This window comes from Balaenoptera acutorostrata, chromosome 6 (genome assembly GCF_949987535.1).
Source record: "Balaenoptera acutorostrata chromosome 6, mBalAcu1.1, whole genome shotgun sequence".
NCBI classification, from domain to species: Eukaryota; Metazoa; Chordata; class Mammalia; order Artiodactyla; family Balaenopteridae; genus Balaenoptera; species Balaenoptera acutorostrata.
This window is the reverse complement of record NC_080069.1, coordinates 30,378,994-30,396,127: the sequence shown is the minus strand read 5'-3', so window position 1 is coordinate 30,396,127 and position 17,134 is coordinate 30,378,994. Positions and strand designations below refer to the sequence as shown.

The 17,134-nt window shown below is 40.4% G+C and overlaps 1 protein-coding gene and 1 pseudogene across 1 annotated transcript in view; one reads left to right on the top strand and one right to left on the bottom strand.

The window, feature by feature from the left end:
* The window catches only part of ZNF169 (zinc finger protein 169), a 47,063-nt gene extending 34,719 nt beyond the window's left edge, over positions 1-12,344 (bottom strand). Inside the window, exon 1 of the mRNA XM_057547826.1 lies at positions 12,268-12,344. The gene's annotated coding sequence lies outside the window, so the exon portion shown is untranslated. The remainder of the gene's footprint in view (positions 1-12,267) is intronic.
* Positions 12,292-15,786, top strand: LOC103011451 (heterogeneous nuclear ribonucleoproteins A2/B1-like; annotated as a pseudogene).
* Positions 15,787-17,134: the final 1,348 nt, after the last annotated feature.

The following is a 17,134-nucleotide window of genomic DNA, read 5'->3' as shown; positions in this document are numbered from 1 at the left end:
AAATAAAGTGACCTATCATAGTGAAAATAGAAGCTCCCCATCCACATCAGCCCTGAGGCCAAAGGACAAGGCCTAGGAAATTCAAAACAGAAAGACCACTACAGCTCAGGACAGAATGTAGATTTGGGGGACGGGGGGACTTGAAGCACGGTAGAAACCATAAGCAGGAGAGGGAAAATTGCCTGTTTTTTTGTGACTCTGTTCTGGGGAACAAACAACAAAGTGAAAGGGCAATTTATGGAATGAGAGAAAATAGATGCAAACCATGTATCAGATAAAGGGTTAATATCCCGAGTATTGCACCTTCCTCTTCACTTATATACCCAAGATTTGAAATGTGACTTGAAATTTAAGAATGGGCAGTCATAAAATACCCTAGGTCTTCAACAAGTCAATTTCATGACAAAATTTTTAAGAGGAGAGATTGTCCTTAATGCAAATCCACTTAAGAGATAAACCATTCTTCAGATGTCATCTATTAGCCTTGACTGACTAGTCTGCACAAACGAACTGAAAAACATTTTGGGGACTATGAAGGCCAATTCAAATGAATCATGATATTCTGGATATAGAGAAAAACAAGTCATTATTAAGAAATGATGCTGAAGTACTGAGGGTGAACTGACATAATTTGCAATTTTTTTAAAATATGAAGATTTCAACAAGTTAATAGCATAAAAAGAGGGAGGTCTTATGGAATAAAAGGAAGACTTAAGTGACACAGCAATCAAATACAATGTGTGGACCTTGTTTAGACATTTTGGAGGCAATCAAAGAAATATGAACACTGATAAGATATTAGATGACATTAAAGAATCAATATTAATTTTGTTAGGATTAGGCTAAAAATGGGCTGTGCTAATACTCTCTGCAAATAATTGTGGCTACGCTTAAATTAAAAGTGCAAAATCTACAACTAACATCATATTTAATGCTGAGAAACTAGATGCTATCCACTAAGATCAAAAACAAGGCAAGAATGTCACCTTTCACCACTCCTATTCAACACCGTGCTGGAATTCCAAGCTAATGTAAGAAGATAAGAAAGGGAAATAAAAGGTATACTCATTGGGAAGGAAGAAATAAAACTGTCTTTGTCTGCAGATGACCTGATTGTCTATGCAGAAAATCCCAAAGAATCAACAAGAAATTTCTAGAACAAGTGATATATCAAAGCTGCAGGATACAAGGTTAATATACAAAAATCAACTGCTTTCCTATACCAGCCATGAACAGATAGATTTTGAAATCAACAACACAACATTAGCACCCAGAAAAATGAAATACTTAGGTATAAATCTTTTAAAATTTTGTATAAGATCTGTATGAGGAAAACTACAAAACTCTGCTGAAAAAAAATCAAAGATCTAATAAAATGGATAGTCCATATTATGGATAGGGAGACCTGATATTGTTAAGATGTCAGTTCTTCCCAACTTGATCTATACATTCAATCCATTAAAATCCCAGCAAGTTACTTTGAAGAGATCAACAAACTGGTTCTAAAGTTTATACGGAAAGGCAAGGGCCCAGAAGAGCCAACACAATACTGAAGAACAACAAAGTCAGAAGACTGACCTGACCAGATTTTGCAACTTACTATAAAGCTACAGGAATTAAGAAAGTGTGGTATTGGCAAAAAATAAATTTAAAAAATAGACAAATGGATCAATGGAACAGAATAGAGAGCAAAGAAATAGACTCACATAAATAAAGTCAACTGAGCAAGGAAAATTTAATGGAGAAAGGACTATCTTTTCAATAAATGGGCAGTACTGGAACAAGTGAACATACACATACACAGACCTTACACCTTCCTCAAAAATTAACTCAAAATGGATAGCAGGGACTTCCCTGGTGGTGCAGTGGTTAAGAATCCTCCTGCCAATGCAGAAGACACAGGTTCGAGCCCTGGTCTAGGAAGATCCCACATGCCGCGGAGCAACTAAGCCCATGCGCCACAACTACTGAGCCTGCGTGCCACAACTACTGAAGCCTGTGTGCCTAGAGCCTGTGCTCCAGAACAAGAGAAGCCACCACCATAAGAAGCCTGCACACTGCAACGAAGACCCAACACAGCCATTAATTAATTACTTAATTGATTGATTTTTTAAAAATGGATAGCAGAGCTAAAGGTAAAATATGAAACTATAAAACTCCTAGAAAATAACATGGGAGAAAATTTAGGTGACCAGGGACTTGGCAGTGTCTCTTCAGATATAACACCAAAAACACAACCAATGAAAGAAAAATATTGATAAGGTGGATTCTGTTAGGATTAAAAGACTTCTGTTCTGCAAAAGATACTGGCAAGAAAATAAAAAGTCAAGTCATAGACTGGAAAAAATACATGAAGGAAAAAAATGACAGTGGAAAAGAGAAACAATCATAATCACAGTTAAAAAAACTTGATACACTTCTCAGTAAATGAAAAAGCAAACTAACAGTAAAGAAGAAAAACAGAAGGTTTAAAAAATACTATCAGGCAGTATTGATCAAATTGACATTTATAGAATGCTAAACCCTGCAAGTGTAGAAGGGGCACAAAGAATATTAACCAAGGAAAATGAAATTCCAAGGCATATAAAACAAGTCACCAATTCCAAAGGACTGAAACTTAAAAAGAGTATGTTCTTTGCCCAAGATGGAATTAAAGTAGGAATCAGTAAAGCAACACTGGTCTAAAGGAGATATGGATGAAAGAAAAAGTTCCATGGGACATTTAGAAATACTTTTAACTGAATGATTCTAATAAACACAACATATCAAAACGTATGACAACTAACCAAACTTGTGATATAGATCTATTACAGGTGTATTGTGTCCCCTATGAAATTCATATGTGAATTCATAACCTCCAGTGCCTTAGAATGTGATTGTATTTTTAGATAGGTCTTCAAAGACATAATTAGGTTAAAATGGCATTATTAGGGTAGGCCCTAATCCAATATAACTGGTGTCCTTATAAGAGGAAATTTGAACACAGACAGGTCCAGAGGGAAGCCCATGTAAACAGGGAGAAGGCAGCCAGCTACAAGCCAAAGAAGGGCCTCAGAAGAAACCAACACTGCCAACAGCTTGATCTTTAACTTCTAGCCTCCAGAATTGAGAGAAAATCAATCTCTGTCGTTTAAGCCACCCAGTCTGTGGTGCTTTATTATGGCAATTCTAGCAACAAATACAGCAGCTAAGGCAGTTCTTAAAGGGAAACTTATAGCTTTAAATGAATACACCAGAAAAGTTTTAATTTAAAAAAGTAACTCCAGCTCCCACCTTAAGAAGCTAGGAAATGAAAAGGAAAAAAAAGAAGAAAATAATAAAGAGGAAAAAATATCAAAGTAATATAAATGAAACTCCAAAGAAAATTAAAAAGCCAAAGGTTGATTATTTGCAAATATTAAAATTGCTAAACCCCAGGCCTGAAACTATAAAACTCCTAGAAGGAAACATAGGGGAAGAAAAGCTTCATGACATTGGAATAGGCAATAATTTCTTGGATATAACACGAAAAGCACAAGCAACAAAAGCAAAAATAGACAAATGAGACTACATTAAACTTAAAAACTTCTGTGCAGCAAGGGGAACAAAAAACAAAGTGAAAAGGCAATTTATGGAATGAGAGAAAATAGATGCAAACCATGTATCAGATAAAGGGTTAATATCCCGAATATATAAAGAACTCCAACTCACTAACAAAAAACATATATCCAGACTAAAAAATGGACTAAGGACTTAAATAAACATTTCTCCAAAGAAGAGATACAATGGCCAACAGCATATGAAAAGACGCTAAGCATTACAAATTATCAGGGAAATACAAATCAATACCACAATCAGATAGCACCTCTACCCATTAAAATGGCCATTATTTAAAAAACTAAAAACAACATACACACACAGACAAAATAACAAGTTCTGGCGAGGATGTGGAGAAACTGAAACCCTAGTGCACTGTATAGGCACTGTGGAAAACACTATGAAGGTTCTTTGACTTGAATGGAATTGAATAAGAAATCAGTAACAATAAATTATTTTTAAAAATCCCAAATAGCTGGAAATTAATTAGAGATTGGGCAGAGAAAAACTGGATTATCAAACATAGACAACTGTCTTGATGATTTCCATTATAAAGGAGAACACAGAGATGAGGTAATAACTGAAGGAAGAAATGATGAGCCTTCTCTGCTCAAATCCCTGCAGTGGGTCCCAATGACCACAAAAAAGGTCCACACCTATTATCTTGGCACCCACGGTCTACCCCAATAATAGCCTAACCCCCTTTTCCACTTGAGTTTCCATCATGCCTCCTACAAACCTTTCCAGGCAGAAAGGACAACCCCTCGTATCCTCACAGTTGGGTGCCAATCAGTGACCCATGAGGAGCAGACAAGGTGCCCATCCCTCAAAGCACCATCTCAAAACCAGTGGGACAAACAGGATGTACCATGCAAGTACCCTGGAGTCCTCATGTATAAGGTGCTCTGGGACTAAAGGGAGCAATAGGAGTAATTCTGCCAGAGAACATTGAGAAGTCTTTGCACTGGAGAAACATCTGAGCTACTTAGATAACAAGACTGAATTTGTGAAGCATAAAGGCATGAAGGAAGAGATTGGCTCAAGATGGCAGAGTAGAAGGACATGCTCTCACTCCCTCTTGTAAGAGCACCAGAATCACAACTAACTGCTGAACAATCATTGACAGGAAGACACTGGGACTCACCAAAAAAGATACCCCACATCCAAAGACAAGAAGCCACAATGAGACGGTAGGAGAGGAGCAATCACAATAAAATCAAATCCCATAACTGCTGGGTGGGTGACTCACAAACTGGAGAACACTTATGCCACAGAAGTCCACGCACTGGAGTGAAGGTTCTGAGCCCCACGTCAGGTTTCCCAAGCTGGGGGTCCAGCAACGGGAGGAGGAATTCCTAGAGAATCAGACTTTGAAGGCTAGCGGGATTTGACTGCAGGACTTCAACAGGACTGGGGAAACAGAAACTCCACTCTTGGAGGGCACACACAAAGGAGTGTGCGCATTGGGACCCAGGGCAAGGAGCAGTGACCCCATAGGAGACTGAACCAGACCTACCTGCTAGTGTTGGAGGGTCTCCTGCAGAGGCGGGCAGTGGCTGTGTCTCACCATGAGGACACGGACACTGGCGGCAGAAGTTCTCGGAAGTACTCCTTGGCATGTGCCCTCCCAGAGTCCGCCATTAGCCCCACCAAAGAGCCCAGGTAGGCTCCAGTGTTGGGTCGCCTCAGGCCAAACAACCAACAGGGAGGAAACCCAGCCCCACCCATCAGCAGACAAGTGGATTAAAGTTTTACTGAGCTCTGCCCACCAGAGCAACAACCAGCTCTACCCACCATGGAGTCCCTCCCATCAGGAAACTTTCACAAGCCTCTTAGATAGCCTCATCCACCAGAGGGCAGAGAGCAGAAGCAAGAACTACAATCCTGCAGCCTGTGGAAAAAAAACCACATTCACAGAAAGATAGACAAGATGAAAAGGCAGAGGGCTATGCATCAGATGAAGGAACAAGATAAAACCCCAGAAAAACAACTAAATGAAGTGGAGATAGGCAACCTTCCAGAAAAAGAATTCAGAATAATGAGAGTGAAGAGTTAATTGATATTTATAGGACATTCCACCCAAAAACTGCAGATTACACTTTCTTCTCAAGTTCACACAGATCATTCTCCAGGACAGATGACATCTTGGGTCACAAATCAAGCCTCAGTAAATTTAAGAAAACTGAAATCATATCAAGCATCTTTTCTGACCACAACACTATGAGATCAGAAATCAATTACAGGGAAAAAAAACGTAAAAAACACAAACACATGGAGGCTAAACAATACGTTACTAAATAACCAAGAGATCACTGAAGAAATCAAAGAGGAAATCACAAAATACCTAGAGACAAATGACTATGAAAACACAATGATCCAAAACCTATGGGATGCAGCAAAAGCAGTTCTAAGAGGGAAGTCTATAGCTACACAAGCCTACCTCAAGAAACAAGAAAAATCTTAAATAAACAACCTAACCTTACACGTAAAGGAACTAGAGAAAGAAGAATAAACAAAACCCGAAGTTAGTAGAAGGAAAGAAATCATAAACATCAGAGCAGAAATAAATGAAAAAGAAACAAAGAAAACAAATAGCAAAGATCAATAAAACTTAAAGCTGGTTCTTTGAGAAGATAAACAAAATTGATAAACCATTAGCCAGACTCATCAAGAAAAAGAGGGAGAGGACTCAAAATTAATTAAATTAGAAATGAAAAAGGAGAAGTTACAACAGACACCACAGAAATACAAAGCATCCTAAGAGACGACTACAAGCAACTCTATGCCAATAAAATGGACAACCTGGAAGAAATCGACAAATTCTTAGAAAGGTATAACCTTCCAAGACTGAATCAGGAAGAAACAGAAAATATGAACAGACCAATCACAAGTCATGAAATTGAAACTGTGATTAAAAATCTTCCAACAAACAAAAGCCAAGGACCAGATGGCTTCACAGGTGAATTCTATCAAACATTTAGAGAAGAGCTAACACCCATCCTTCTCAAACTCTTCCAAAAAAATTGCAGAGGAAGGAACATTCCCAAACTCATCCTATGAGGCCACCATCACCCTGATACCAAAATGAGACAAAGACACTACAAAAAAAGAAAATTACAGACCAATATCACTGACGAATATAGATGCAAAAATCCTCAACAAAATACTAGCAAGCAGAATCCAACAACACATTAAAAGGATCATACACCATGATCAAGTGGGATTTATCCCAGGGATGCAAGGATACTTCAATATATGCAAATCAATCAATGTGATACAGCATATTAACAAATTGAAGAAGAAAAACCATATGATCATCTCAATAGATTCAGAAAAAGCTTTTGACAAAATTCAACACCCATTTATGATAAAAACTCTCCAGAAAGTGGGCATAGAGGGAACCTACCTCAACATAATAAAGGCCATATACAACAAACCCACAGCAAACATCATTCTCAATGGTGAAAAACTGAAAGCATTTCCTCTAAGATCAGGAAAGAGACAAGGATGCCCACTCTCACCACTATTATTCAACATAGTTTAGGAAGTCCTAGCCACGGCAATCAGAGAAGAAAAAGAAATAAAAGGAATACAAATTGGAAAAGAAGAAGTAAAACTGTCACTGTTTGCAGATGACATGATACTATACATAGAGAATCCTAAAGATGCCACCAGAAAACTACTAGAGCTCATCAATGAATTTGGTAGTTTCAGGATACAAAATTAATGCACAGACATCTCTTGCATTCCTATACACTAATGATGAAAAATCTGAAGGAGAAATTAAGGAAACACTCCCATTTGCCATTGCAACAAAAAGAATAAAATACCTAGGAATAAACCTACCTAGGGACACAAAAGACCTGTATGCAGAAAACTATAAGACACTGTTGAAAGAAATTAAAGATGATACCAACAGATGGAGAGATATACCATGGTCTTGGATTGGAAGAATCAATACTGTGCAAATAACTATACTACCAAAAGCAATCTACAGATTCAATGCAATCCCTATCAAATTACCAACGGCATTTTTTACGGAAGTAGAACAAATCAGCTTAAAATTTGTATGGAGACACAAAAGACCCCGAATAGCCAAAGCAGTCTTGAAGGAAGAAAACGGAGCTGGAGGAATCAGACTCCCTGACTTCAGACTATACTACAAAGCTACAGTCATCAAGACAATATGGTACTGGCACAAAAACAGAAATATAGATCAGTGGAACAGGATAGAAAGCACAGAGATAAACTCACGCACCTACTGTCAACTAATCTATGAAAAAGGAGGCAAGGATATACAATGGAGAAAAGATAGTCTCTTCAATAAGTGGTGCTGGGGAAACTGGACAGCTACATGTAAAAGAATGAAATTAGAACACTCCCTAACACCATACAGAAAAATAAACTCAAAATGGATTAAAGACCTAAATGTAAGACTGGACACTATCAAACTCTTAGAGGAAAACATAGGAAGAACACTCTTTGACATAAATCACAGCAAGATATTTTTTGATCCACCTCCTAGAGTAATGGAAATAAAAACAAAAATAAACAAATGGGACCTAATGAAACTTAAAAGCTTTTGCAAAGCAAAAGAAACTACAAACAAGACAAAAAGACAACCCTCAGAATGGGAGAAAATATTTGCAAATGAATCAACGGACAAAGGATTAATCTCCAAAACATATAAACAGCTCATGCAGCTCGATATTTAAAAAAGCAAATAACCCAATCCAAAAATGGGCAGAAGACCTAAATAGACATTTCTCCAAGGAAGACATACAGATGGCCAAGAAGCACATGAAAAGCTGCTCAACATCACTTCTTATTAGAGAAATGCAAATCAAAACTCCAGTGAGGTATCACCTCACACCAGTCAGAATGGGCATCATCAGAAAATCTACAAACAACAAATGCTGGAGAGGGTGTGGAGAAAAGGGAACCCTCCTGCACTGTTGGTGGGAATGTAAATTGATACAGCCACTATGGAGAACAGTATGGAGGTTCCTTAAAAAACTAAAAATAGAATTACCATATGACCCAGCAATCCCACTACTTGGCATATACCCAGAGAAAACCATAATTCAAAAAGACACATGCACCCCAATGTTCATTGCAGCACTATTTACGATAGCCAGGTCATGGAAGCAACCTAAATGCCCATCGACAGACGAATGAATAAAGAAGATGTGGTACCTATATACAATGGAATATTACTCAGCCATAAAAAGGAACGAAATTGAGTCATTTGTAGAGACGTGGATGGATCTAGAGACTGTCATACAGAGTGAAGTAAGTCAGAAAGAGAAAAACAAATATCGTGTATTAACACATATATGTGGAACCTAGAAAAATGGTACAGATGAACGAGTTTGCAGGGCAGAAATTGAGACACAGATGTAGAGAACAAACGTATGGACACCAAGGGGGGAAAGTGGCGGGGGTGGTGGTGGTGGTGGTGGTATGAATTGGGAGACTGGGATTGACATATATACACCAATATGTTTAAAATGGATAACTACTAAGAACCTGCTGTATAAAAAAATATATAAAATTCAAAAAATAAAAAAAAGGCATGAAGGAATACAACTGCATGGAATAGAATATATTCCCATGTGACTGTAAGACAGAGTCCAATCAGAGTGAAGAGTAAAGGATAATTCTGAAAAGGTGTGTGTTTGGGGGGGGCAATTCAGAATTGATGATAATCATCACCACAATTCACTTTTCCCTGAGCACTCACTGTGCGCCAGGCACCCTAACCACTTCAGAAGCACAGGCACATTTCCACCTCACAACAACCCTGACATTGCTATCAACCCCATTTTACAGATAAGAAAAAGGGAGGCACACAGAACAGAGGCAATATCCAAGGTCACAGAGTCAATAGGTGGTGGAGCCTAAGAGTCCAACTTCAGAGCCCAAAGGGAGGTTCCTTTTTTAACAGACAAACTAGAACATGGGGAAAGACAAATTATGCTGAGCTAACACAAAGGTGAGGGGAGAGGAGAAAGGGAAGAAGAATTGACAGGATTTAACAGCTCATCAGATTAGTGGGAAAATCTGTAAAACACAAGGAGGCAAGAAGAACGCTGAGGTCAAGGAGTAAGTGCCCAGAGGTGGACTCCTGCTATTAACAAAGATCAGCAAAGCAAGAGTGGGTATAAAGAAAGGGGAAGGGGGGAATCAGAAGACAGAATTCCAAATATTTCCCTGTTCATGCCTCTTAACTGGGTTAAGAGAGTAGGATGTAAACTGTAGCAAGGCATTTTGAGACAAATGGGGTAACTGAACACAGGCTGAATATTAGATGACATTAAGGAATTATGGTTAATTTTGTTGGGTGCGCCATTTGGTATAAAGGTTGTTTTCTTTAAAGTCCTTATTCAAAAACGATGCACACTGAAGTATTCACAGGTAAAATACCTGGGATTTGCTGTAAAATACTACAACAGAGAAAACTAAAAGAAAGAGAAGAGCAGAATGTTAACAACTGCTGAAGCTGAGTGAGGGGTACAAAGATGCTCTTTCAGTACTCTCACTACTTTTGGCTGCATTTGTAAAATTTTCGTAATAAATTTTAAATGTAATAACTCCATCTCCTTCTATACCCCCAAAAAAGGAAAGGAGAAAAATCTTTATGGGGGTGGGGGTAGGGGTGGGTGGTATGTGGACTTCAAACACTGGTCTGATTCCAGCCTTCTGCTGGTGTCATTAATGTCACCATTAGTGTTAGGGGCTGAGACCAATGATCAGGAGAAAATGAACATATATTTTATCTTTATCAGCATTAGATGTATGAGACCAACGTGAAAAATAGAGCAGCTCCTTTTAAATTTTCATTAAAACTTTGAAAGTTAAAGAAGATCAGCTAGCTCCAAAGTAAAAGTTACTTAATCCTCTACTACACCATTTCGCTCTCTAGAAAATGAGAATTCAACTACCTAATGTGCAAGGTGACTGAGAAAATAAAATATGGCAGTGAATAGAAAGCACACTGCCAACACAGGACTACCACTAACTAAACAGTACTTTTCACCATAGTTGTTTTGGCAGCACTCTAAGGCCCTGAGAATACAACAGTGTGAATGTATATGGAGAGAAACAATGCAGGACAATGCAGGAGCAACTCCCGAGAAGATGGAAAGCCCTGAATGAGGGCACAGGAATGTGCCCCTTCAAGAACAAGCCTGGCTTCCTGGGAAACCACCTGCAGCTGTGCCCCAAAGGGATTATGACTTTGGCATAAGATATCAAGGACACAACAAGGAAGTGGTACCCATCTGAGGCAGGGCTGCCAGGCCCCTAGGAGTTCTCTCCTCCCTAACGGGCAGTCCCCTCTGGATGTGAGGGAGCAAAGTGCTCCAGGGCAAACCTGGTACAACAGAAGTGGTTCTGGCCTCAGGATTCTCTCCCAGCACAGACAGCGGGCTGGAAACCCCCATGCGTGCAGCTGGGAAGCACTTCACTAAAGTAAGGTATCAGAACCAGGTATGGAAGGGAAGGACAATACGAGGGACAGAATTGGGGTATGGGTTTTAGAATAAGCCTTCTCTCAAGTCATGCTGATATCCAGCATGACATTAATCTTCTATGTGCCTATGGGGGTTATTGAACGTTATTGAAATGAACGTCATATTAGCATGTACCAGACACCCGTTTTACCCTTTCCACACTCCCAACAGCCCCAGGAGGTTCAGTACCTTGCTCAAAGTGACTACGAGAAAGAGGCAGACCTGGATTTGAACTCTCCCTATGGAGGGCGGGGCTCCCACAGCAGGCCTGGGATAGGCCCCGAGGGAAAGGCAATGCCCAAAGAGACGCACACTTGAGGTTGCAGATTTGCGGGAGAAAGGATAGGGCTCTCATTCATAAGTGGTGAATCTGCGCGATGAATCCAGGAGACCTCACGGCTACTTCTGTGTATATTTACAATGTTTTCATAATGCAAAATTTAAAATAAAACTTAAGTCTGGACGTCTCGCCACCCACTCCTCTCTTCCCTGCCGCGTGGGCTGCACTCCACTTGCTCCACCCCACGCTCCTGGAAGAGCTCCAGCGCCGGAGGAGCCACACAACTTCTGGAGTCGCAGATCTGGGCACAAGGACGCCCCACGCAAACCCGGGGATGTCTGATTCCCACCAGGCCCTTCCAACTCCCCCAGGAGCCTGCGGGCCCCGATGCCGCTGACCCAAGTCGTCCTCCCCACCCCAATCAAGGCAAGTCTGAGTGTTTGCCCCAGGCCAGTCCTTCCCCCAAAATCCGGGACATCGGGGCCAAGCGGCGCCTCCATCACCATGGTTGGCACCACCCAGCCGCGCTCCCCAGTTAAGACCCAGAAAGGATGCCCGAGCCGCGCTCCCCAATTAAGACACAGGAAATATGCCCGAGCTGCGCGCCCCAGCAGTGGAGACGTCTGCTCCGGGCGAGGGGTACTTATGTCCCCCAAATCACCTGCACCAGTCCAGACTCCTCCGGGACAGGACGCTGGCTCCCCAGCACCGCCGGACAGCGCGAGACCCGAGACCCCAGCCCACAACCCCTACTAGGCGGACTGCGTCCGATCCCGTCCGGAAAACAATCAAACCTCAAGGAACCCGCGGACAGGGCAGACCAACCCCGCCTGCCCTCGCCAAGTTTTCCCAACCCTCTTTCCCCGGGAGTCAGCGGCCATAGGCTGGCTTGCTCACCACGAGCGTTAAAAGATGGTCACAATGTCCAGAAATACAACAGCGCGAAGCGAAAGTGCGATACCCACAATACCTCTGGGCGGGACTACAATACCCAAAATGCCCCGGGGCGCGACGCAGCACTATCCAGAAGGCTCCGAAGCTCAAGACCGTGCTCGCCAGATCACTGGTGGGCGCGGGACTACATTACCCACAATGCGCCTGGGCGCGGGCACATTTCCCCACTGGACCCGGTTGTTCAGCTCCAGTACGCCTCCCCTCTGCTACGTTGGAACCCGCGCTGAAGATCCGTAATTACAGCCACTTGGGCTCTGGGAGAAATTGTGGAAAATTAGATAAGTCTAGTAAAGTGACTTTCAGGTACATTAGAAGGGTGGTTCAGATGAGCACTAAAATCTTTCTTTTTTAACTTGTGGGGTCCTCTTAGTTTTTAGTCACCTGGATGTGTACTTGTCCTCCATACTGCAGATTCACCCTAGTGTTTTTATATTTAAATAACAGCGCGTAATGAATGAACTTCTAAAATATGCCAAAGGTCCTGGCATTTTTTCTTTTTTAAAGAGGAAATATTCTGAAGTTTATTAAAAATAATAACAATAATTAGAAAAAATGAGGAAAAACTAAGCATGAAGACATTTAAAGCTACAATAACTAAAATTAAAATTATTTTACTAATACAAAAATCGCTGATTAGATGTAACAGACTAGGAAGCTTAGAAACATTTCGAAGTATTAATAAACAGGGCTTCCCTGGTGGTGCAGTGGTTAAGAATCTGTCTGCCAATGCAGGGGACACAAGTTTGAACCCTGGTCTGGGAAGATCCCACATGCCACAGAGCAACTAAGCCTGTGTGCCACAACTACTGAACCTGTGCTCTAGGGCCCATGTGCCACAGCTACTGAGCCCACGTGCCACAGCTACTGAAGCCCGTGTGCCTAGAGCCCGTGCTCCGCAACAAGAGAAGCCACCACAATGAGAAGCCCGTGCACAGCAAAGAAGAGTATCTTCCGCTTGCCACAACTAGAGAAAGCCTGCGTGCAGCAACGAAGACCCAATGCAGCCAAAATAAATAAAATAAATTTATATAAAAAAGTATTAATAAACAGACATACTCTTTTTCTAGGAATTTGACGAAAGTGTTTTCAAATTACTTCCTATTTACTCAAAATGAAGTAATGAGAACCAGATTTAACCTCTTGCCTAAATCAACTTTAAAAAAAACAAAATATATGAAATGACAGGTTTGAAGACATTGGACATAAGACAATGAAGAGCAATGAACCCTGAGAAATAGGTAAGAAACCAGATGAGACTTTGAACATCACTGGATGGAGAGAAATTTCAGATCACAGGACAGAGAAGGGAAATCCAAGTGGAGGGTCCTCTTCCTCAAGTGTCAGTTGAGTGCCAACCAATGTGCACATGTGCAACCCCCCAGGAAAGAAACTGAAAAAGATTAGAGAGAAATACCGTGAGCTCACATAGGGCCAGGAATAGTGCCTGTTCCTGCCAGACAGAGTGGAAACCTTCATAATTCACATGGTGTGGAGTAAAGAATTCTCACAAGAATTTTGCCTCAATGACAGGGGCAAAATTAGGCCTAAATGCCTGATTGAGAGAATCTTTATGTTAAATTTAGGGGAGAAGTATGTCAAATATGTTTCAGAAATCTTAAAAGTCACTTTCATTTTTACATGAATCGTGTATGCAGAAATATATATATTCTTACATAAAAAACTTTTGAAACTAGATTCAAGGTTTCCCATAAAATGAGCAGTAAATTTAATAAAATTCACTTAAAGTAACATTTGCATATATTTCAACACCACAAAGTAATTCTAATATATATCTGGATGACTATATTGATGATATTTATCAGAAAATGGTGATAAATAATAAAACCCAGTTTGCTCTATTATTAGCATTTTAATATAAAACTATAATAATCAGTGTGACAGTAATGCAAGTCAGCTGAATGGAACTAAAGGGAAAGTCAATAAAATGGAAGGGAGAGAGGGAGGAAAACTGAGAAAGATGGAAAGCTTCAGTTTGGAAAGTTTGAGAAAAAATAGTTATTTGGGGAAATTAAGCTAGCTCACAAAACAAATATAAAAAGAGAAATCAGAGATCTAACATGAAATATAAATGATTTTGAAAACCATCTTGTGGTATGGAAAGCCTCTGCATGCATTACACTGAAGCAGAGACCATCAAGAAAAGAATGCCTCAAGACAACAGTGTCAGGACAAGTATGCTCATGCTCATTGGTGGACATCTCTCTCATCTGTCTGGGCTGAAATCCAGCTGAAGTGACTGAGTCTGCTATTGAGAGAGAAAAGGGACATTTCTGTAAACATTATTGGTGGCTTAAGCTTTGAAACCACAGAAGAAAGCTTGAGGAACTACTATGAGCCATGGGGAAAACTTACAGACTGCGGTAATGAGAGATCCTGCAAGCAAAACTCAAGAGTATTTGGTTTTGTAACTTTTTCATCCATAGCTAAGGTTGATGCTGCCATGGCTCCAAAATCTCATTCAATTGATGGAAGAGTGATTGAGCCAAAATATGCCATAGCCAGAGAGGAATCTGGAAAACCTGGCACTCATGTAACTGAAGAAGCTGTTTGTTGGTGGAACTAAAGAAGATACCAAAGAACATCAGCTTAAAGATTACTGCAAGGACTATGGAAAAGTTGATGTCATTTGAGATAATTACTGATAGGCAGTGTGGAAAGAAAGGAGGCATTGGCAGTCTGGAAAGAAAAGCATTGGGTTTATTACTTTTTTTTTGTGGCTGCACTGTGCGGCACATGGGATCCCTGATCAGGGATTGAACCCACATCCCCCGCTTTGAAAGGGCAGAGTCTTAACCACTTGACCACAAGGGAAGTTCTGGGTTTACTACTTTTGATAACCATGATCATGTGGATTAAACTGTACTGCAGCAATACCATACCATCAGTGGTCAGAAGTAAGAAAGGCTTTATCTAGACAAGAAACACAGGAAGTCCAAAGTTCTAGGAGTGGCAGAGGAGACTTTGAGGGATTTGTGCAGAGGCAGTGAATTTGGGGACCAGGATCATGAGGCAAGTTTAGAGTAGGATCTAATGGATATGGAAGAGGACATGGATTTGGGGATAGCTATAATGGGTACGGAGGAAGATCTGGAGGTGGCAATTTTAGAAGTAGCACAGGTTATGAAGGAGGAAGATGAAGATATAATAGTGGAGGATCTGGATCTGGCAGCCAGAGGTGGGTAGTGGGGAGGCTACAGAGGTGATTATGACAACTATGCAGGAAAAAATTATGGAAGTGGAAATTAGAATGTTTTTAGAAATTATAATTAGCAACCTTATATCTATGGTCCAATGAAGAGTGGAAATTTTGGTGGCAGTAGGAACATAAGAGAAACTTACGGTGGAGGAAACTATGGTCCAAGAGGCAGTGGCACAGTAAGGGATATGAGGCAGGAACCAACACTGAACTTCTTCCCATTTGTCGTGGGCTTTACTGTGTAACTTGGAGAGGACAAGAGCCCAGAAGTAACAACAGGTTCAGGTTATCAAAATAAGAATGTTTAAAACACTTATTATCTCACACATGCATAAATATAGAATGATATGGTAGAAGACACTACAGCAGATATGGGGAGCTATTTGTGGATGGACTGGATTATTTAATAGCATTACCTTACTATGAAGGAAGGACTGTAAAAAAATGCCTTTGAGATAGTGTCTTTTTGTTTTTTCTTAAACATCTTTATTGGAGTATAATAGCTTTACAATGTTGGGTTAGTTCCTGCTGTATAAAAAAGTGAATAAGCTGTATGTATACATATATCCCCATATCCCCTCCCTCTTGCGCCTCCCTCCCACCCTCCCTATCCCATCCCTCTAGGTGGTAACAAAGCACTAAGCTGGTCTCCCTGTGCTATGCAGCTGCTTCCCACTAGCTACCTGTTTTATATTTGGTAGTGTATATATGTCAGTGCTACTCTCTCACTTCGTCCCAACGTACCCTTCCCACCCTGTGTCCTCAAGTCCATTCTCTATGTCTGTGTTATTATTCTGGTTCTGGCCATAAATTCATCAGAACCATTTTTTTTCTGGATTCCATATATATGTGTTAGCATACAATATTTGTTTTTCTCTTTCTGGCTTACTTCACTCTGTATGACAGACTCTAGGTCCATCCACCTCTCACAAATAACTCAATTTCATTTCTTTTTTATAGCTAAGTAATATTCCATTGTGTATACGTGCCACATCTTCTTTATGCATTCATCTGTCGATGGACAGTTAGGTTGCTTCCATGTCCTGGCTATTGTAGATAGTGCTGCAATGAACATTGTGGTACATGTCTCTTTTTGAATTACAGTTTTCTCACGGTATGTGCCCAGTAGTGGGAATGCTGGGTCATAGGGTAGTTCTATTTTTAGTTTTTTAAGGAACCTCCATACTGTTCTCCATAGTGGCTGTATCAATTTACATTCCCACCAACAGTGCAGGACAGTTCCCTTTTCTCCACACCCTCTCCAGCATTTATTGTTTGTAGATTTTTTGATGATGGGCATTCTGACTCATGTGAGGTGATACCTCATTGTGGTTTTGATTTGCATTTCTCTAATGACTAGTGATGTTGAGCATCCTTTCATGTGTTTGTTGGCAATCTGTATATCTTCTTTGGAGAAATGTCTATTTAGGTCTTCTGCACATATTTGCATTGGGTTGTTTGTTTTTTTTATGTTGAGCTGCATGAGCTGCTTGTATATTTTGAAGATAAACCCTTTGTCAGTTGCTTCATTTGCAAATAATTTCTCCCATTCTGAGGGTTGTCTTTTTGTCTTATTTATGGTTTCCTTTGCTG